Source organism: Mytilus galloprovincialis, chromosome 1 (genome assembly GCF_965363235.1).
Source record: "Mytilus galloprovincialis chromosome 1, xbMytGall1.hap1.1, whole genome shotgun sequence".
In the NCBI taxonomy this organism is placed as follows: Eukaryota; Metazoa; Mollusca; class Bivalvia; order Mytilida; family Mytilidae; genus Mytilus; species Mytilus galloprovincialis.
Window position 1 is genome coordinate 74521462 of NC_134838.1, and position 22720 is coordinate 74544181.

Below are 22720 nucleotides of genomic sequence, written 5' to 3' on the forward strand. Positions count from 1 at the left end.
TATCCCTTCAAATGCTATGAAATCTAACATAGCCTTTTAGAAATTGGAAATAATATGCGTTCCCAAATTGTGAAAGTCATACAAAAAAGAAGTACTAAAACTATATTACTTGGACACTCCAGCAACGAAATAATTGTCATGGAACTATATTATGAAATTGACGTTCCTTCATCTTTGTTTTTTCACAATGGATGATTTTACCTCACTCTTCAACATAAGACAAAGTGTGATCGGTTCTGAGGTCGAATTCGTCGGCTTTTGGTTAGTTATATTTGTCCTAAGAGTTGTATTCGCCTGTGTAAGAACTTGATTCAGTGTACAAGTTTGGTACAGAACAAGGCATATACATTTCTGTTGAAAATATCATCGTCCTGAATGCACATATTATATTGTTCGCACTGTATTTGACAGTCGCATTCCAATCAATGTAACTGCTTATTGTGAAACCAATTGAAGGGCCCCAATTGGTTTCACAATAAGCAGTTACATTGATTGGAATACGACTGTCAAATACAGTGCGAACAATATAATATGTGCATTCAGGACGATGATATTTTCAACAGAAATGTATATTATATCGAATAATAAATCTCACAACAACAAGTAAATCCAAACGATTTATGCATTTCTATGGAACGCCACAGCTGTCTTATGTGAAATTCTGATATTAAAGTTATGTTGTTTCCTTATTACTTGATGATATTTTGTCTTTACATAATATGGTTTTGATATTGCGTAATGATGTTTAGATATAACTCAATATGGAATAGTCCTTACTTAATGATATTTCGATATTACACGATATGGTTAAGTATTTAATTGATAACGTTTTGTCATTACATTAAATGTTTTTTTTTTTCATTACGCAATGTGGTTTCACCATTATTTAATGTGGTTGTGTCATTAGACAATGTGGTTTTAACATGACTTGATGTGTATGTGACTTTAACGTAATGTAATTTTTTAATTAAATGATGTGGTTTTGTTATTTCGTAATGATGTTTTATCAATTGTTTATATGACTTTAGCATTACGTAATGATGTTTTTGTATGTTCTGTTTATGTTTGTATGTCTTTTTTCGAAGGAGTCAGGTGTTTGTGGTTTATGTTATCTTTTGTACTGTGCAATATATTTTAGATTTCTGTTTTTATTTTTATGTGAATACAATTTAAGAAGGAAATAAAAAATCACATTAGATACGCTAGGTTAAAGGATGGGCAACTTTTATGTTTTTAAAGAACGATTCGAATGCAACAAGCAAACACATCTATATCACACTTTGGTTTGATTGTCAACTTTGTGAAAATTAATTTGCCTACCTCTAAGACACTCTCCTGTTAAGCTATTGCACGTTCCAGTCATACAATTACATTTTAGCGTACAGCTGTCACCGAAATATCCATCTTCACAGGCTAATTTAATTGCAAACAAAATATCAATGAAAAATGAAATATGCTCGATAATACAAAAACACTGTTTCAACTAGATCGTAAAATAACGGGTTTTTTTTTCTTTCTTTTGCTTAAGTGCCGGCAATAATAAAAAGTAATATTAGAACACTACCAAACTCCGATGAAAATTCTAAACGGAAAATCACCAAATTGAAAAAATCAAAAGCTAAAACACATCAAACGAGCGGATAACATATATCATTTAACTGACTTGGCACAGGTATTTTCTTCTGCAGAAAATGGTAGATTGGACCTGGTTGTATAGCTAGCTAAACCTCTTACTTATATAACAGTCGCAATAACATTAAATCATATTGACAACGATGAAACTTTTGTTCTATATAGAATTCAAAATGAACATAATCCGACAGCTTGCTTTAGAAGTAGTTATATTTTAAAATAGAAATAAGAAGATGTAATGTGAATGCCAATGAGACAGAGCCTAAATGAGATAGAAGTTTACAAATACAAGTCACCCTACGCTATAGCAGTCCCCAAAATGACAAATGTAAAATAATTCAAACGGAAAACAGCCTGATATATGAACGAAAAACAAATATGAGAAACTAACAACAACAACCCCCTTTTCCCGAATCTGGGACAGCGGCGAAACAGTACAAGAAGGGAACACACTATAGATTTTAGTTGAAAAGGGTTTAACTCATCAATCGACACAAAGCAGTAAAAACTTTTAAAAAATTTATACATCTCCATACCAACAAAAAACACAAAGTTCAGATCTGAGAGTACTCGCAGTTACTGGCAGATAGTTCAAAGCAGACTTATTTGGGACTTAGATGAATATTTGTATCATTAGCGGTCATACCACATAAAACTTAAAACTGGCATCACGTAAATTGTTAAACGAAATCAAAATATCGTATGCATACTGCCAATAGGGTGCATAAATGTACCATGGGCTGCAAATATTTCTGAGTTTTGTTCTATGACTGTTATGCTGTTCTGTTATCATGATGACATTTGATAATGCGAATTGTCCTCTTTGTTGTACAACTAATCTCATCAAAGACTGTTCATAGTAACATTAAGTCCGGTGTAAATTTCAAAAATGGAAGACATTTGACAGAAGCAAGAGCATTTTTTACAAATAGTTAAGATTATTTCAATGTGTAGATTTTTTTGTAAAGTTCTAACATCAGCTTATGTCATAATTTATTTAAAAGGAAAATGAATATCTGTCAATTTGATAATTTGTTTTAACATTTAACTACATAAGCAACCTGGTAAAAAAGAATGACTGACATACAAGAAAGAATAATAGGAAATACACCTTATATTCTACGCACTTATATTGCAGTATTCTTCGTAGAGATAACCAGGTTTACATCCAGTGGTGTTTTCACATAACCCATCAAGTTTATCACATATATTAGATATACATCCATCACAGAATTCTTCACAATTCCGACTAAAATAACCGCTTTTACATTCTGAAAACCAAGTAAAATTCAAGGAATACTTTTTTTTTGTTTTTTAAATATTTCATAGGACACAATTATCATTTGCTAAGCAAATCTGGAATATAGCAGTGCTCAATTCATTATTGTCTCCAAAAACAAGACAAAAAGGGGAAACGATTTCCTCACCATATGAAGCTGAGTTTTTTAATTTAGAATTTTATCAAGCGTTTGATATTCAACTATTTTTCATCAGGGTATTTATTCCAAAATGTTAGAAGTAATGAGCATGGATTCATTCACAAACTTTTCTCATTCCTTGTTCAATAGGTGCTGTAGAAAAGACACTGTTAATACTATTTCCATACATACACTTGATTCTAAGGTAAAGTGCATACTAAGAAAATAATAGATAATACAATAATTCCAAAATTGTAAGCTAATTTGAACGAGGTTTTTTGTTGTAATATAAAAACAGTGACCAAAAGATTTGACAGAATATAAACATAGATTTAATATGCACACACAACGATTATTTCAATCATAAGTATCAGTCGTGACTCACTAGTTTGTATTTTATATGTACAATTTGGAACTGTGCCTTCTTTTGATTAAGTAATTGTAGCCTTTTCCTACCTTTGTTGCACGAATCACCATACCATCCTTCATTACAGCCGCTGGGTGGACATATTCCGTCTTCTTTGCTGCAAGGTTCGGTGAGACAATAACATCTGTTTGCACACTTATTTCCAAAATATCCATCGTCACAGGCTGAGGGAAATGAAAGCATAGATTTCAAATAAACTAAGATTTATTCTACTATAAATTAGTTCTACATAGAAAGTTGTGACTCATTATTTTTGGACTTTAAATATATACAGAAGGGAAAACCCTGGATCACAGAAATCAGGTTGTTTCCTTAATAACTTTCACGGATCGCTTAACAAAAATGAAAACAATACAAGGGACATTCAAAACTCATAAAAAAACAAATCCGAGTCATAAACCAAAACCGAGGGAAACGCATTAAATACAAGAGAATGACGACACAACATTAAAATGTAACACACACAGAAAAGAACTAAGCATTAGACAAAATCTGATGAGAATAACAAATATATCATCAAAACTAAATACATGAATTTGGGATAGAAAAGTACCGTGACACGTTTTATAATAATCTAAATTCACACTCAAATATAAGAGGAAACAAACGACACAACGTTAAAATGTAACACACACAGAAACGAACTATAATATAACAATGACCATATTCCTGATTTGGTACAGGACATTTTTTAAAGAAAAAAATGGTGGGTTGAACCTGGTTTTGTGGCATGCAAAACCTCCCTCTTTTATGGCCATGTTAAAAATAACATTAAAATGACAACACAACATTACAGGACTACAATCAAAATAAATAGGAGAACACAATTGACAAAGAAACACACGAATAATAGCTAACAAAAGGCAACAAGTTTAAAATTTAATACGCCAGAAGTGCGTTTTGTCCACACAAGACTTACTAATGACGCCCAGATAGAACAGTTTGAAAGCCAAAACAAATACAAAGTTGAACAGCATCGAGGACCAAAAGTTCAAAAAAGTTTTGCCAAAAACGAACCCTTACCAAGAATCAGACTTCAACTGTTGTGAAATTTAATATATGGTTTATGCTCTGCCTGTTGCAAGGGCTCTATTACTCATGGCTGGTAAATATATGATGTTAAAGTAAAGTTGATATTGTCATAAACGTTGGATTTACGTTATCAACAAGTAATTAATTTAATAAAATTACAATAATCACTTTCCAAATTGTATGTGTCCGAAGCAGTTTCTGGATTGGAAATAGCAATCGATTGCGCCAGATTTAAAGAAAATATTGTTAAACTCATGATCTGTTATGTTCTAAATCAGTGCATTTGAATCACTTTCAGAAGCAAAATATTCTTCCTTGTGTGCCATTGTGTCTCGTTTTTGAATTTTGAAAATCATTTTATCATTCATAAGTAATAAAAAGGAAATTCTTATAATTTCATGAGGTAAAAGTATTGAGCCAGTGTGACTTTTTGACAACAATGTTAAAACTAGTAGATGGGTGCACTGAAGTCCTTTTCTTAGAGTCTTTTTGAAGTAAGCTACATGGGTTTATCAGTTGTAAAAGCAAGCAAAGACTTAACAGCTAATATAATATTACACTTGAACACACCCACGAAATCGCAGGTATTTAGAGAGTGGTTGAGGGTATGTGAACTGTTGTATTATGAAATTTTTTAAAAGATTGTATGACTGTAGAATATCAGGAAAAGTATCAAAAGTAATACTAATAGGTACTTGAGGACAGGACAATTCATTTATGGCTCCCCTTTTATTCAAAATCCGTTATTTTTTGGTTTTCTATTTAATAATTTCAAATATTTTCAGGTATTTCGGTATACTATGAACAAAGGATTTGTAGAGTCTTACTATACAAATCCTTGTCTGAACAGACATATACTATAGTCTCTATATAATATATGGCCGCCGTTGATAGTAAACTTGAAATTGATAGTAAATAGCAAATACACTTCATTTAGTATACATGTATGTACTAGGTTCAAAGTATACAGAAAAACCGAAAAAAAATATCCTGTCCCCAAGTACCTTATTGCGTGTAATTTGGTAACAATCAACCATTGAAAATTATGGGTGCAGCCGCATCTTACATGGTTATCAGATCTAGAACTAAGGGTATATGACTTAGCCTGATTTGTCGATATGTGAACCCGTTATTTTTTATTATTTCGTGCACTCTGCATTATACCAAAGGAAAATAATATATTTTATTTAGTCCTTACGGATATGAGATTTCTTTTTTGCGTTAGGATGATACACGTATTTAAGTTCAAAATTGATAGGTAATGGAAATAAGTACAAAATACGTTTAGAAAAGCCACAGGAACCTATATTTTATTGGCCAAAAAATACTTACTTAATAATTTTACGTTAACATGATTAACTTTAGCAAGGTTTTGTTTTAAAAAAATCAACTTTCTAAAGTCTGTAACTCGAAATAAAAAAGCTATCAATTGCAATAAACGGAAGTCTTATCTATGACTTAAAAGTACGTCCGAAGACAGAAACAATATCCGGACGCCTTCATTGTCGTTTTATCTCTAAGAATAACCGAAACAGAATAATCATAAACGATGATGACAAATGCGACTATGCATGGTACCTATGCATAATGACTAATTTATTGTGGAAGGAAGAGAAGCGGCTCAAAAAAATGAGGTGTTCTCATGTAATAGTAAAGATATACGAACATGGAAATAGCTACAATATCCTAAGTTAAGAATACAGGTCAGAATAAAAACCTCTATCGAATCGAAATATTTTTTTTATTTTATTCTTATCCGATTTATGCTTTTCCTGACCAGTTTTTTTTTTTTAATTTAATAAACGTGTGGTTAGTTTGGTCACATTTTTTTATTGGTTAAATTTCGATTATGACGTCAAATTTTCTTATAGCCGCATAGTAAATGAGTTATATTTTCATGTAAGGATGGATTGAATACACAAATGATAGCAATATTGATACAAAATAACTAAACAATTTTGTTCGCATCAATTTAGAGTGCCAGTATGTACTCCTTTTATTCAAAATATTGAATTGTTAACAAACTTCAGTAGTTTTCATACCTCAGACTGACTCGAATAACAAAATTATTTGTCCGCATCAACCAAAACTGACCACATTTTCACTTTATAATGTAAATCTTTATAGCTGCATAGTTAATGAGTTATATTTTCATGTAAGGATGGATTGTATAATACAAATGATAGCAATATTGGCACATAATGACTATTAAAATTTTGTTCGCATCAATTTAAAGTGCTAGCATGTCCTCTTTTTATTCAAAATATATAAATCGTAAAGAAATTTAAGTAGTTTTCATACCTCAGACTGACTCGAATAACAAAATTATTTATACGCATCAACCAAAATTGACCATATTTGCACTTTATTATGTAAATCTATATAGTCGCATAGTAAATGAGTTATATTTTTATGTAAGGATGGTTTGTATAATACAAATGATAGCAATATGGCACATAATGATTTAAAAATTTTGTTCCCATCAATTCAGAGTGCCAGCATGTCCTCTTTTTATTCAAAATATTCAATTGTAAACAATTTTCAGTACTTTTCATACCTTTTAGTGCCAGCATATCCTCTTTTTATTCAAAATATTGAATCGTAAACAAATTTTAGTAGTTTTCATACCTAACACTGACTCATATAACAAAATTATTTGTCCGCATCAACCAAAACTGACCATATTTGCACTTTATTATGTAAATCTTTACAGCCGCATAGTAAAAAATGAGTTATATTTTCATGTAAGGATGAATTGTATATTACAAATGATAGCAATATGGCACATAATGACTTAAAAACTTGTTCCCATCAATTCAGAGTGCCCGCATGTCCTCTTTTTATTCAAAATATTCAATTGTAAACAATTTTCAGTAGTTACATACCTTAGAGTGCCAGCATGTCCTCTGTTTATTCATAATATTGAATCGTCAACAAATTTTAGTAGTTTTCATACCTAACACTGACTCATATAACAAAATTATTTGTCCGCATCAACCAAAAACTGACCATATTTGCACTTTATTATGTAAATATGTACAGCCGCATAGTAAATGAGTTATATTTTTATGTAAGGATGGATTGTATAATACAAATGATAGCAATATTGGACAAATATTGGAACACAACGACTAAAAAAAATTGTTAGCATCAATTTACAGTGTCAGCATGTTCTCTTTTAGTATTCAAAATATTTAATTGTAAACAAATATCAGTAGTTTTCATACATCAGTCTGACTCGCATAACAAAATGTTTTAAAAACTGACCATATTTAAACTTTATTATGTACATCTTAAGCCCCAGTCCCACTAGACCACGATCGCACCACGCTCACCGCGATCTAAAATAAATTAAGATCGTGGTGAGGTCGCGGTATGAGCGGCATGAAAAGGTAAATTTTCGTTGCTTTCACGATGCTACTACGTCTTCTCTACGCTTCTACAAAGATCCCGCTACGATTATACCACGTTCTCACCGCGCTTATTCTGCGACCTCACTACGCTTATCAGGATCTTTCTACGCTCTTCACGTTCTCACTACGACCATACCACGAGTTATCCGATTGCAACACGATCTTGCTGCGATTATAACACGTTCATAGCGCGATCTTACTACGTTCTCAATAACGCAATAACGCAATAACGTCAACATCGTGTTCCATATCAATATAGTTCAATTCCTTCTGTCTCTAAATAAATCGTAGATTTCTCGGAAACAATACAGTCATGCCACCAAAATCTACCAGTACACGTGGGCATGGTGGTATGAGTTGATGTAGAGGCAGAGGGAGCAAAGTAACGAATCCTGATCAAGCAGAGATGTCGGACCGACCAATCCAACCTTAATTACAACATATAGGAAGATGTGGTATGAGTTCCAATGAGACAACTCTCCATCCAAGTAACAATTTATAAAAGTAAACCATTATAGGCCAAGGTACGGCCTTCAACACGGAGCCTTTGTTCCCATCAATCAGCACGTTATAAAGGACCCAAAATATTACTAGTGTTAAACCATTTAAACGGGAAAACCAACGGTATAATCTATATAAAAACGAGAAGCATGGTTGAGCCGTTAGAGCAAATGGATAATTACATTCAAACAAACAAAATCTAGGGAGCTTTTTTTATATATTTTATATGAAAATGACAATGAGAATGATGGTCGTAGTGTGAACGTAGTCAGGTCGTAAGAAGAGCGTGATGAGGACGGCAAGGGCGTGCTAGAATCGTACTATGGTCGTGAACAGCGTGGTACAGTCGTAGTGGAAGCGTAGTTGGGTCGCAGTGAGAACGTGATGGTCGTAGTGAGGTCGTGATAACGTCTCAGTGCGATCGTAGCGCAGTCTCTCCGAATAGAATCACGCTTTCGCTTCGCTGTCGCTGCGATTGTACAGCGACCGTTGCGATCTTACTACGATCTTAGTGCGCTCTCACTACGCTTCTACTACGACTTGATTTCGCCACGACCGCACCACGATTGTTTTGAACATTGCAAAGTTGGCCACGCTCTTCACTATCTTGAAGACCTCACCACGACCGTGATACGACCTTACTGCGATCTACACAATCGCACTACGATCATCAAAATTTGCATTTTTTTCACAGATCGTAGTGCGATCGTGGCCTAGTGGGACTAGGGTATTATCGTCACATAGTAAATGAGAAATATTTTTATGTCAGTAGGTCTTGATGGTTTGTATTTTAAGCAAAACTATTTAACGACGTACATTGGCAATATTTCATTCATGTTCAGATCGAGTATATTTTTCGGACGTCCCAAATATCATTTAAATCGTTATGGATCATGTGGATAAGTCTGTCTAAATTGAAGAGATGGTATAAATGTACATACTTATACAACACTTTATTAAGATCCTTTGCAAAACACTGTACAATTTCTGATTGAACATTTGACAAAACAGAAAATGAAATCATGTAAATCCATGTGAATTACGCTTTTAAATGCATCGAGCTAGGAATTCGAAGAGACAGTTAAAAATGGGGAACGAAGCAACGTAAACAATGATGTTTATATCCCATTATATAGAAATATTTTTCCGATGTGTTGGATAACCTTTCTATTCGCCTCGATATTTGAACATGTAACTTTTGAAAAGAAAATATAGAAATCTGCTAATCAGTAAAATTATAGGAACTACAAAAAAAAAATGTATTTTTTCTACATTTAATAAAATTAATATTTCGAATTAAAATTAAGTGTTTTTGAATTGTTCTGGTTTGAAACACATATACGTAAAATATTAAGATAAAAGTCGTTTTAATAAAAATAAATGTTTAAATGAACACGAAGTGTATTTCTTAATTTGCACGATCAGTTAACGCGAAATGTAAATGCGCGTTTACTTCCAAGTGCACGTAAAAGTACATTTTTGAAATATGTAGTAAACGCCCGTTTACTTTTAAGTGCACGTAAAATAAATTTGTGAAATCTTAAGTAAACGGTCGTTTACTACTAAACGGACACCGAGTAAACGCCCGTTTACTCGGGAAGACATTAGAAATTTCTATTTTGACCGCGTTAACGTAATTATAGTAAACGCTAATATTGACGTTAACTAACGAAATATGTGCACGCGGCGTTAACTTGCATTTACTTTATGTAATGTTTGATCTCCACCCAACTGTACTCATAAAGGGCTGTGGGATAAAATATAAAAAAAAATCGCAACTTAACTACAAAAAAGAAAAAAGAAATTGGTAACTTTTCAAACTGTACAGCTCAAACTAGTCCAGAGTCTGCAAAGGATCATAAGTTAAACAGAAGCTTCTAAATTTTGGTTTCAAACAACGATACTATTTTTTGCCACAAATTTGTCAGTCTTATAAGTTCATCGAATGTTGTATCAAACACTGCTAACGTACACGTTTTACGATTGCTCTGATGATTAGAATATTAAGGTTCTCTTTCCGTTTTAAACAAAAATTGTTTGTCAGGTATTTTTGTGGCATACGTTTTATGAATGTTTTGACCGTAGTCATTTCCTTAAAATCATTCACATGATTCAATATTGATTCAATGTTCGATGCTTTCCACAGTACAAGAGTTGAAAAAAACCTTTATACATTGGGATTTTAATAAACATGCTATAAAATTTGATTAAAAAAAAAACTATGTTTTCACCTTGATCACAACTATTCCCAATCCATCCATTCATACAACCAAATGTACAAAGCCCAACATCAAGGTCACATGGTCCTTTACAGTTTGGTGGGCACGTTGTATTACATAAAGGGCCATAGTATGAAGGAGGACAACCTGAAAAGTACGAATATAGTCGAAATAACTGAAAATAACTCAATGTATAAAACAACTTATTGATATCTGTTCTCTAACCTTATTTATGTAATTATCATGTGTGTATTTTCAAGATCAAACTGGGTACATGTAACAGGATACAAATTATTTTGTGGCTTGCATCAAATACAATACGTTATATATGTTTATTATATACTTATAGAAAAAAATGGACAGATATAATTCCACCCATAATAAAACTAATTAGTAAATATGTTTATTTATTAGATTTGAAAAAAAATGTGTTAGCCGTGTGATATGACATTTGTAATCAACTGCTTTCGGTTATTAAATAACCGCACGCCTTTCTGTAACATTATCGCATTGCATTTCAAAGTCGTTCGGCAAATTCTGTCAAATATAGCCGGGTACCTCGCTCACTGCTCGACAGTAGAGCCAGGCGGAATACAAAGACATGTTTGCGTCAATAGAATGTTACAATAATGTATCATTGAAGAGTGTAATTTTTGACACATGGCGGAAATATTTGCATTTCCACAAATTAATTGAAATTTATCTTTTATGTCATATGAAATGCAATTTTTTTTTTATAATTTAGCAAATCTCATCCAAAAATTGTTGGTTAACATCGTGAATCACCAGTTAATTATACTGCAGTCGACATAGTTCTTGTCTATGGAACATGCGCATTAGTTCAGTCCTGTTCAGTGTTGATAGTTGTTCGCGTGGGTTGTTTTATGCTTGGCCATATCGACGAAGTATTATCTTAAGTCAGGATGACAGACTACGAAAAATACATATCAAAAGCACGTTTTATTGAAAAACATAAGAAAGTTGGCTAAAAATAATAATATAACGTATCAGGAAAATATGTTATAAAAAAATGCAAATCAAATAATACAATGAATGAAATTTTCAAAGTACTTCTTGTCTGTGTATTTTTTGGTGAAGATTATGATAAAAAGAATATAAAATATCAGAACTCTTATCAGCCCATGGTCCAAATCATCACTCGAGCATGTCGGCTCTCGGGTTGATAACATTACATAGGGCTGATAAGGTGCCTGAGATAAAAAAAAAATGCAATATTATAATCTATATACATATATACGATACTTTAATAAATTAATAACCTAAATGTTTAGATGTTTACATTCGATAAAAGTCAAGATATAAAAGATGTAAACAGAGGAACTGAAAAGCAAGATAAAGAATAAAGACGCACTTTCTTATTGCAAACTTATGATGAAATCCGACAGAGATTAAAGAGCAAACGAAATCGATTTTTTTTCTCATTGATAAAGCATTCATTATCACAATGAAAAATACGGTCAAATTGTGAACTTTACATTTACATTATGTACCTTATTGGGATAGCACAGAAGCAGCAATTTCAGCAAAACGAAGCAATCACTTATACTGAAAATTGTATTGAATTATAGCAATCATTTGTGGTTTGATACATGTAATATTGATAAGATTGACAATAATTTGAATATAATATTCCGGTTACATCACTTTGCTATCGTTTTAAAAACAGTCGAGTTAACAATGAACAACGTTTGTGGACGAGTAAGTCGGCCAACAATGATTTAGCTTACAATTAGTTTCCCGGTTTGTAAGTTTAAGACATTTACATATAAAACCCGATAATCTGTTGATCTTCCAAAAAATTTCAAATTCACTTAAGGCTTACTTGAATGTGTTTAACACTTTGATCCTGAACCGGAGGTCGTTTTGATAATCTCGGCTTTCACATTTGGATGTTGCATATACGTTTTGCTTTACTGTGGATTCATTGATATTCGTTGGACACTAATTTTCGTTGATTTCGTTGGCACAGGAGAACCACGAATTTAAATGTTCAACGAATTAAAAATGGTCAAATGAAATGTATGCAGACTTTGCCAAAACCAGGAAATTAAATATTCATGATCATGCAAGTTTTTCCCAATCCACGAAAATTGGTACCAACGAACATAAATAAATCCACAGTAATTGCAATACGTCGGAACTGGACAGGACGATATAGTTCGATTAAAATCTTACATGCGTATAATGATAAAGATTTAGATTGAGCATTGTAGTGTTCAGTTTGGATAAGTATTAAATTTAATGTGGATGCAATTAAGTAGGTTTGGGCCGGCTATGGTAGCCAAGCGTGATGAACAGTTAAAATATCGACTGTCCTTTGACTTGTATATGATTTTGTATTGAATTGACGAAGAACCATTGCCTAACGGAGGCCATGTATCTGTCTATCGGGACAAGTTACTATAGATATTGTATGTGCGCTCTCATTTTATTTACTCAAACACTCTAGGTAAAGATACATTAACATTGGAGTCAAAACCTGTTAACATATAAAAGCGCAACCTTTGTCAAAATCACATTGACCTAAAGAAGTTGTAGTACCGAATGTTTTTAGCATTGTTGCCATTGCCGGTGACCTAATTATAATTGGCATGTGTATCAATTTTTTTCAACAATTATCTTAATTTGTAAATCAGTTTTACACATTTGTTTGCAATCTAGAAAGACAAAATCTACAGAAGAGGTAAAACCACGATAGTCACTATTTGTGTTGCTAATCATTTTTTTTGGGCAATAAATATTTTTTTCGAACTCCTATTATATATGGTTATGATAGGTTTTAGATAACAGCCATAACTGCGAAAAACAGTTAAATTAACATCATTTCAGGGACATTAACTAAAAAACAGATCGTCAAATATGTCAGAGTCGATAGATCTTGTAAAGCTTATGTTTTAAAGATAACAACAACAAGAAGTGCCCCCCCCCCCCCCCCAAAAAAAAATAAAAGAAGAAGAAAATTGGAGAAAAGGGATTTTTCAGGTGTAAAAACTTAACAACAAATTAATTGATTAACACAAGTCGACGGCGGACAACAGACGAGTAACAAAGTGATGAAAACAACTCATTTTAGGACCTGGTGATCTGAAACAAGTATATAGCTTTCATGAAAGTGTCAAACTAGTTTATGTAAGAATTTCCTTCAAGCAGATATATACTAACCCTTGATGTACAATAATTGCATATGTTTGAGGTTTATGCTGTTCATTTAAAGGCACTCACCAATAATTCCCATTTCACATAATTCCAGTTCAATAGTTGGATTCTGAACTGGCGGTACATAAGTAAGGAATCTAAAAACGGCGTCAAAGTGGATCTCAACAGGCAAATTTGTTCCATTGTATAAAACGGGTCCACTTTTCCAGGTATTGCTGTCATTTGAAGAGTAAATGATATGATGACCCTCTTTTGTTGTTCCTATTTAAACAATTAGAACGAACGTTTTATTTCAGATTACTAACATATATTTATTAATATTCTATATATAACATTCTGGAAATTGGTCGACTGCTATACTTTTTGATTGGCCAGATAATACCGTGATTAGATAAAATAATCGTCGAAATATTTTAAGAAACAATGAGACTACCAAACAGTAAAGCAAGATCAAAAGCCAGACCACATTGATGTAGAACGAATTAATTCACTTCAGAACCGAGTAGTAAAGAAATATAAAAGGAAAAGGGAAGATATGATCAGTTCAAATATATACACCCACTCTCTTAATTATATTATGAAACACAAAATAAAAAAAAACAAGGTTCAGTTTATATTGCTCATAAGCCTACAACAATGCTACCTTAGATAATATAAAATACATGCGAATTAAGTCTGTGGTGAACTAAAAATAGGGCAAGCTGTTTGGAACTTAATGAACTAAATTAACAGGCATAACTTTAATAATCAATTAATTATGCGATAAATGTTAATTCTTTCAAGAAATAAAGATGCAAGTTTTAAATAACACGTCACCCTTTATTATATCACTGACACACTTTCAATAGTTTGACAGCTTACTGTGGTCATAAATTTGTCAAGAAGTTATCAACAAAGGCACATTTTATAAACACTGTTTTCATAGTGTGGGATAGATCCATGACCCGGAAAACATTTGGTATCGGTCACCCAAACCGTTATCGTGATGTTAACTGTAAAACTTATTTAGCGTCGATTGCAGTCGTTATTCCTCGTTATTTCCGTGGAAAGACCTATTGCTTTTGTTCTGATTATATTTTTTTTCTTCCGCCTAATTTTTTTTCTTGTGTAGTATTGTTGTTTCAAAAGATGTCGCTTAGATATTTGGAATATGATATCGTATAGTTTATACGCTTTAAAAATTGACAACTGCGTAACAAAATACTTTATGTTGTAAGATGTTGTAATCTCCAAACACTGTTTTTCTTGTGACCACTACTCCTTCGCAACCGTAAAAGATTACGACAAAATTATTTTGCCAAATTGCTCGTTACAACTTCAGGATTAGGATAGTTATTTCCCCTTATGCATTTGGTATAAGTAATATGCATTTCTAACTGGTAAACCATAAGTGTTAGAGACCAGGGTCTTTTGATTTAAGGTCAATGGTCCAAGAAAATGAAAATGAGGTCAAGGTCAAATTATAAATTTTGATTTTGGCTTATTTTCACTTATTTTCAAAAACTGTATAACATATCGACAAATCATTTTTACTAAATTGTTAGTTGCGACAAGTCGTTACTTACAAATTTTGGTTGAAAGGGTGCATAGACAATAAATTGGAGTTTTCGCCCCTCTAATAATGAGAATTATGCGTAAACAGATATAACTCATTAACCACACATATTAAAGACCAGGGTCTTTTGATTCGAGGTCCTTGGTTTGTGACCTTAAAATTGAGGTTAAGGTCATAGGTTAATAGGACGTTCTAGATTTTGACCTTTGCTTTAAATTCATATTTATACATCATAAAGCCATAGAAACTTACATTTTAGACTGATTTTTAATATCTAAATATAAAAATAGATCTTAACTGGTGGAAAGACCTTCAATTGTTCTCTGAACAATTGGTTTTTAATGTGTACTGTAGTTCTTCTTTAATGTAATGTTGTCCTATAAGTGTTAAATTTAGCATTGCCATGAAAGTGCGAGGTTTGGTTAGACATAAAACCAGGTTCAACCCACCATTTTTTTCTTAAAATGTCCTGTACCAAGTCATGAAAATGGCAGCTGTTATCTCATACTGTTATATTTCGCTTCTGTTTGTGTTACATTGTCGTTTGGTCTTTTGTTGCACTTATGTGTTCCTGTTGTTTCTTTCTTTTCCTGCTATAGTCGATGTGTTTCCCTAAGTTTAAGTTTGTAGCCCCTGTTTTGTTTTCTCTCAATCGATTTATGACTTACGAACAGCGGTATACCACTGTTACCTTTATTTAATTGGTATGCATGAAACATTGACTGAATCGGATTTTGTCTCTGGCGGTCGTGGTAGAGCTGCATACTTTACAAATGTACACGGTATGTTTTTGCGTCCTTTATACTTTTTAACTGCATCTTTGATGAGTTCTTTTTATATTATTGAGTACATACTTCCTACGTACAAACGTTTTTTTTTTATTATACTGATAGGATTAATGCAGCTTTTCTGAAAACATCTATCGCATAAAATTATTCCGGAACAAATTTTTGAATACAGCCTTAAACCCCAATCCATTTGACCAAGACCATGAACACCCCACTACGATTTATAAAAACAAAAGAACACGGTGAGATCCTGCTACGATTCGCTGCGACAGTAACAAGTTCTAGTAACGGCCTTATCACGCTCTTGCTACGTCTAATAAGACCTAACTACGACTGACACGATATCTGTATCCGTCTATCAAGACCTTACCGATCATATTACGATATCATTTCGAGTCTACTACGATCGAAACACGACTTCACCACGTTTTCATGACGGTTTCGTCCCTATGAATATCTTCACTTTCACATTTAAAGTTGAAGATAAACATTTAACATGTATGATTAAATTGTTAAACTAAATAAGAAAAGGTCCGTTTGTATAAAAAGTTTAAGGGTGATCAGAATATTGTTGAAATACACTTTGCTTTATAACAATCAACTTTAGATTTTGCTATCATCTAAACATCATTGTCACCAGACGAGTTAACGGAAATAAACGAACACACAATTAATATAGAATGCAGCGGAGGTTTCAATATCAAAGTAACAAAGAAAGCTGATTAAAAATCGTACATGCTGCTCTTTAAAATACAGCTGTTTTTCAAACCTCGCCTCTTTTCGGGAGATTTATGATATTCATAGATATGTTAGTTTGTTAACGTACTGGTTCCCATATATCATTATATGATCTCTGTGTTTCACCTCATACAGACATCACATGGGAATGTAACCAGTATAGAAAAACATGGTAGCGCCTAAATTCTAATTCTAAGGAAGTCCAAAACTTGAGGTTAGGGTAGAATAAAAGTTTAGTATAAGTTTAAACTTTTGAAAGTTCGGGGCATATAAATGTTGAAAAATACCGCACAGCCCTATATTTTAACTTTTGAATAAAAAGTATTGCATATAAACTTTCCGTTCTGGGAAAATACTGTTCACGAGACTTCATAGTTAAAGTGTCACAGTTTTAAAGTGTTGTTTTCAATTTTTTGCCGCAAAGGGAGTTCCTATGAGAAATTGCATTGTCTATATTTACAGAATATCAACCTAAAGATATTTTACCAACACATTTTGAAGTTTACATGACAATTAGACTGATTGAATGGTTTAAATGGAATGTGTGAAACTGTATACTATGAGTGCGTTGTGAATGCTTAAAAAATTCTAAGATCTTTCAGAGTACCTAGAATCTTAGTCTCTTTTCAATATCAACAAATACTGAATTTGAAGGCATCCCTTTGAACATATTACGCACGCCGTCACGAGTAGGTTGGCATATTTGAAATATCTGATTTACAGATGGAGATGGATATGCTCCAAATGGTGTTATAGCAACCGGAGCACACCAATCCCTGCCTCTTTTGAACCTGGTGTTGTTCATGCTTAAGTTTTTAATGCTGTGCTGTGTATACTTTATTTTTGGTAAATTTTTGTTTTTGGCATGACGCTTCAAATAATCCATTACTACGTGGCTTTTTTTCATGTTATTTCTTCATAGACAGAAATAATATTTAAGTAATTCCTTAAATCGACATCGTTATAACATACCACCTAGAATGATAAATAGTCCTGTAACAATGCTTTTCTCCTTAAGGTCAACCTGCAATTTTACACTAGAACCTTGTGTTTTGGCACATGTTGTTATATCTCCATCATTTGCTAGATCAGCTGGTTGACTACCACTTGGATCCTGCCAAACTAAACTATCATATGCTATGTTATCTGCAATTAAAAGATGCCCATTGTAATGACATTTTATTTTCATTTTATACTGACGATATAATTGGAGACAAATATAAAATATGCATATGTCAAATAAGATGCTGTACATACATGTATGAAAATATTTTGCTTTTTCAAAAAGTTTTTAGTAGATGTTGTTATAAGGTACGTTTGCCTTTAAACATTTTAAAAGCCAAGTACGGAAACGTTTATAAGCATTAAAACTAATCAAAAATACATTTAAAAAATAGACAAAACACGATCTATGCAACCAGAGACTGAAAATAATCCGTTAAACTGTTTACTGAATTCATTTATATACCAATAAACTAGATACTAAATGACGTCTTATTTGACTTAAAGTCCTCCTGTAAATTAATTTTCATAACCATTTTTAGAATGCGAAAGACGCATCTCTTTATTATAATCTTGTTGCAATCATAAATTAAAGTTTTAAATGTAATAAATGCAACTTTAAATGGCAGCAATACAAATAAGACCAACACTTAAAGTTTAAAATCATTGTCGGTTGCGTTTGGTAGTTAATCTCAACCATACAAGACTTTGTTTTGAAATAAATTCCTTCCTTCCGTTACAAACGTACTAAAACAGCAAGAACTTATCATTCGAAAACTATGTGTTAAAGGGAGACGAAAGGTACAAAATAAACATCCAAATACAGAAAAAGATCAAAAGACATAACACAGTACACAAAATACAACAAAGAAGACTGGGTATTGAGCAAGACTAACCCCTCAAATAAACTCATCATAGATATCAGGACAAAATTTTGTTTATACGCCAGACGCGCGTTTCGCCTACATAAGACTCATCAGTGACGCTCGAATCCAAAAAAAAGTTAAAAAGGCCAAATAAAGTCCGAAATTGAAGAGCATTGACGATCAAAATTCCTAAAAGTTTTGCCAAATACAGCTAAGATAATCTATGCCTGAGGTAGAAAAGCCTTAGAATTTCAAAAATTCAAAATTTTGTTAACAGCTAATTTATAAATATAACCATATCAATGATAACTCATGTCAGCACAAATACTCTGGGGCGATCTCAGGTGCTACGGCCGGGTTACCATACGCTGCTATACGTGTGATTACCGTTCATGTAAGTACTACAAGTGTACCTTTGACCTAATATGCATGCTAACTATATTATTTTTTCATTGTAATAAGTCAAAACTATAATATCGAAAGAGGAACGAAAGATACCAGAGGGACAGTCAAACTCATAAATTGAAAATAAACTGACAACGCCATGGCCTCAAATGAAAAAAAAAGACAAACATACTAACAATAGTACACATGACAAAACACAGAAAACTGAAGAATAAACAAACCCATCGAACTCTAGGGGTGATCTCAGGTGCTGTTGAAAAGTATGAAACAACATCATTTATTGCTGACCTATTTTGTATCGTTATCAGTTACAATTTATGACTAAAATCAGCAAAGACTCTTCAAAACAACATCTGATACAAAAATTTAACAATTCTTTTAGATACATTTGTATTTGGATGCTATATTGGCTCTCAATAATGACAACTTCAGTATGTAAACTAAAGAAATGTGTCCTGTTGATCTTACTTTAGATAAAGCTTATTCTAACATTGACCACTGCTCTTTCCTCGATCTTGATATACATCATTAACGGGAAGCTTAATACAAAAATTTATGATTAAAGAGATATTTTTTTCATTTCCTATCATTAATTATCCATTTTTAGATGGTGACGTTCCCTTGTCGCCATCTTCTGGTGTTTATATTAGTGTTGTCAACGGTTAACCGGTTAACCGGTTAATCGGTCGAACGACCGAATACCGAATACCAAAAACGCTAACCGGTTAACCGGACTTTTTTCAATTTTGATAGATTTGATATAAATCTGTATTGAAATCATAAAAATGTCGTCGTGGTAATTCATTTGACAGATCAATTGTTCAGTATATTGATTACTATTGTTAATCCTAAAAACATAAAATTGATTAGAGTTCGGAGCAGGATCTTAAAGAAACATAATTAGTATACATGTTTTTTTAACAGTAACTTTAAATCAGTAATGAGATTAAATTTTACTAACTACTTCATTATTTCGTTTTTGATCTAATATTGTGTAAACCTACATCTAAATGTGCAACCTCCGTAGTGCAAGAGTTAGTCTTACTTTACATTAAAAAAAATGTAAAATGCAAACCAATGTGCATGTACTCAATTAATGTAGGTGTAAGTACGAATAACACGCCTAAAGAAAAAAGCAAACACAGTAAAGAAACAGGTCGTACGATGACCTATAGTTGTTAATTTCTGTGTCATTTTGGTTTCTTGTGAAGAATTGTTTTATTGGCAATCATACCACATCTTCTCTTTTTAAAATTAATCATTTTAAATTGAAACATACCACATTATTTTCGGAGACAACAAGAGAAAAGGAAAGAATTATTTGGTTTCAGACATATGAAAAAGTCATATTCAATTCTACGAGATTAAGATATTTTTTTTCAATCTGAACAAACGCTATAGTTGATACGGTGTATTTGATTATTAAAAGTCAAATTTCGCCAGGAATCCCCACGGACAAACCTTATAATGCTATAAAGGAAAAACTTCAATTCTAAAAGCGTATTTATGTCTTGGATGAAAGGTTGTCAAATTGACACTCATACCACATCTTATATCTATGTGTAGGGTTCTGTTGATAAGGCTTTCAAACATCAACTGAAACTACCGGTTAACCGGTTAATCGGTCGAACGATTATCCGAGTAACCGGTTAGGCAAAAGTGTACGATTTGACAACACTAGTTTATATGTCTCAACTTGAACGACTCGCTCGTGTATGTATCAACGTACAGTGGAGATCAGTTCTAACCTCTCATAAATTCTGTCAGAATCTGTCAGGAGAACTGTTCTAGAACAGTATGTAGAACTGTCAGCCTGACACCTTTTAGTCAGTTCTAGGTTAGAACTGTTCTAGCTAGAACTGATTTGGTCAGTTCTACCTAGAACTGATTTGGACAGTTCTAGCTAGAACTGATTCTGACAGTTCTACCCTAGAACTGATCCTGACAGTTCTAGCTAGAACTGACCAGATATTTGGTCAGTTCTACTTCTAGAACAGTTCTACGGTTAGAATTGATTTCAAATTCTACGGCTAGAATTGATTTATAAATTCTACGGCCAGAATTAATTTATAAATTCTACGGCTAAAATTGATTTATAAATTCTACGGCTAGAATTGATTTATAAGTTTGAAGAAATATTTGTCATAATATAAAGGCTTCGGCAAAATAGCGATTAATATTATATAGAGTTTTGCTATTTTGCCGGTTTTATTTCAGATTTATAATCGGCAAGAGAACATGTTTAACCTCGCCATATTCTGCATGTATGTGCCTGTTCCAAGTCAGGAGCCTGTTATTCAGTGATTTTCTTTGTTGATGTGTTACATAAATTATTTGTTTTTCTTTCATTTTTTTAACATAAATTAAGCCGTTAATATTGGAGGGGGGGGGGCATTATTATTTCATTTATTTTACATTTGTCATTCGGGGAGTCAGGATGACTCGTTTTACATAAAAAAATTATCTGACCTTAATGTAATACGTTATTCCGGCCCAAACCACCAGGGACGGATCCAGCAATTTAAAAAAAAGGGGGGGGGGGTCCAACTAAAATTTATTGTCCTCATTCAAATGCATTGATCTTCCATAAAAAGGGTGCTGTACAGTAATTCAGTTATAATTTTAGGTCAAGAGGGACTGTAATATATACAAGTTATAGCAATATTGGAAAACAATGACCTCAAAATTTTGTACGCATGAATTGATAGTGCCAGCATGTCCTCTTTTTATTCAAAGTATTGAATCCTAAACAAATATCAGTAGTTTTCATACTTCAGACTGAGTAGTGTAATAAAATCTTTTGACCGCATCAATCTAAACTGACCTTATTTGCTCTTTCGTTCTGCAAATCTATATAGCTGTACAGTAATTCAGTTATAATTTTAGGTCAAGAGGGACTGTAATATATACAAGTTATAGCAATATTGGAAAACAATGACCTCAAAATTTTGTACGCATGAATTTATAGTGCCAGCTTGTCCTCTTTTTATTCAAAGTATTGAATCGAAAACAAATATCATTAGTTTTTAAACTTCAGACTGAGTCGTGTCATAAAATCTTTTGACCGCATCAATCTAAACTGACCTTATTTGCTCTTTCTTTCTGCAAATCTATATAGCTGTACAGCAATTCAGTTATAATTTTAGGTCAAGAGGGACTGTAATATACAAGTTACAGCAATATTGGAAAACAATGACCTCAAAATTTTGTTCGCATGAATTTATAGTGCCAGCATGTCCTCTTTTTATTCAAAGTATTGAATCGTAAACAAATATCAGTAGTTTTCATACTTCAGACTAAGTCGTGTAATAAAATCTTTTGACCGCATCAATCTAAACTGAACTTATTTGCTCTTTCTTTCTGCAAATCTATATAGCTGTACAGTAATTCAGTTATAATTTTAGGTCAAGAGGGACTGTAATATATACAAGTTATAGCAATATTGGATAACAAAGACCTCAAAATTTTGTTCGCATGAATTTATAGTGCCAGCATGTCCTCTTTTTATTCAAAGTATTGAATCGTAAACAAATATCAGTAGTTTTCA

At 32.6% G+C, this 22720-nt stretch overlaps 1 long non-coding RNA gene across 1 annotated transcript; it reads right to left on the reverse strand.

Annotated features, from left to right (window-relative positions):
* Positions 1 to 3506: 3506 nt before the first annotated feature.
* LOC143044893 (uncharacterized) lies at positions 3507 to 18040 on the reverse strand. The gene is made up of 4 exons (XR_012968804.1): positions 17873 to 18040; positions 13886 to 14080; positions 10655 to 10789; positions 3507 to 3641 (listed from the first exon to the last, which is right to left on the reverse strand). It is a non-coding gene; the product is annotated as an uncharacterized LOC143044893 (long non-coding RNA).
* Between the last annotated feature and the right edge of the window lie 4680 nt (positions 18041 to 22720).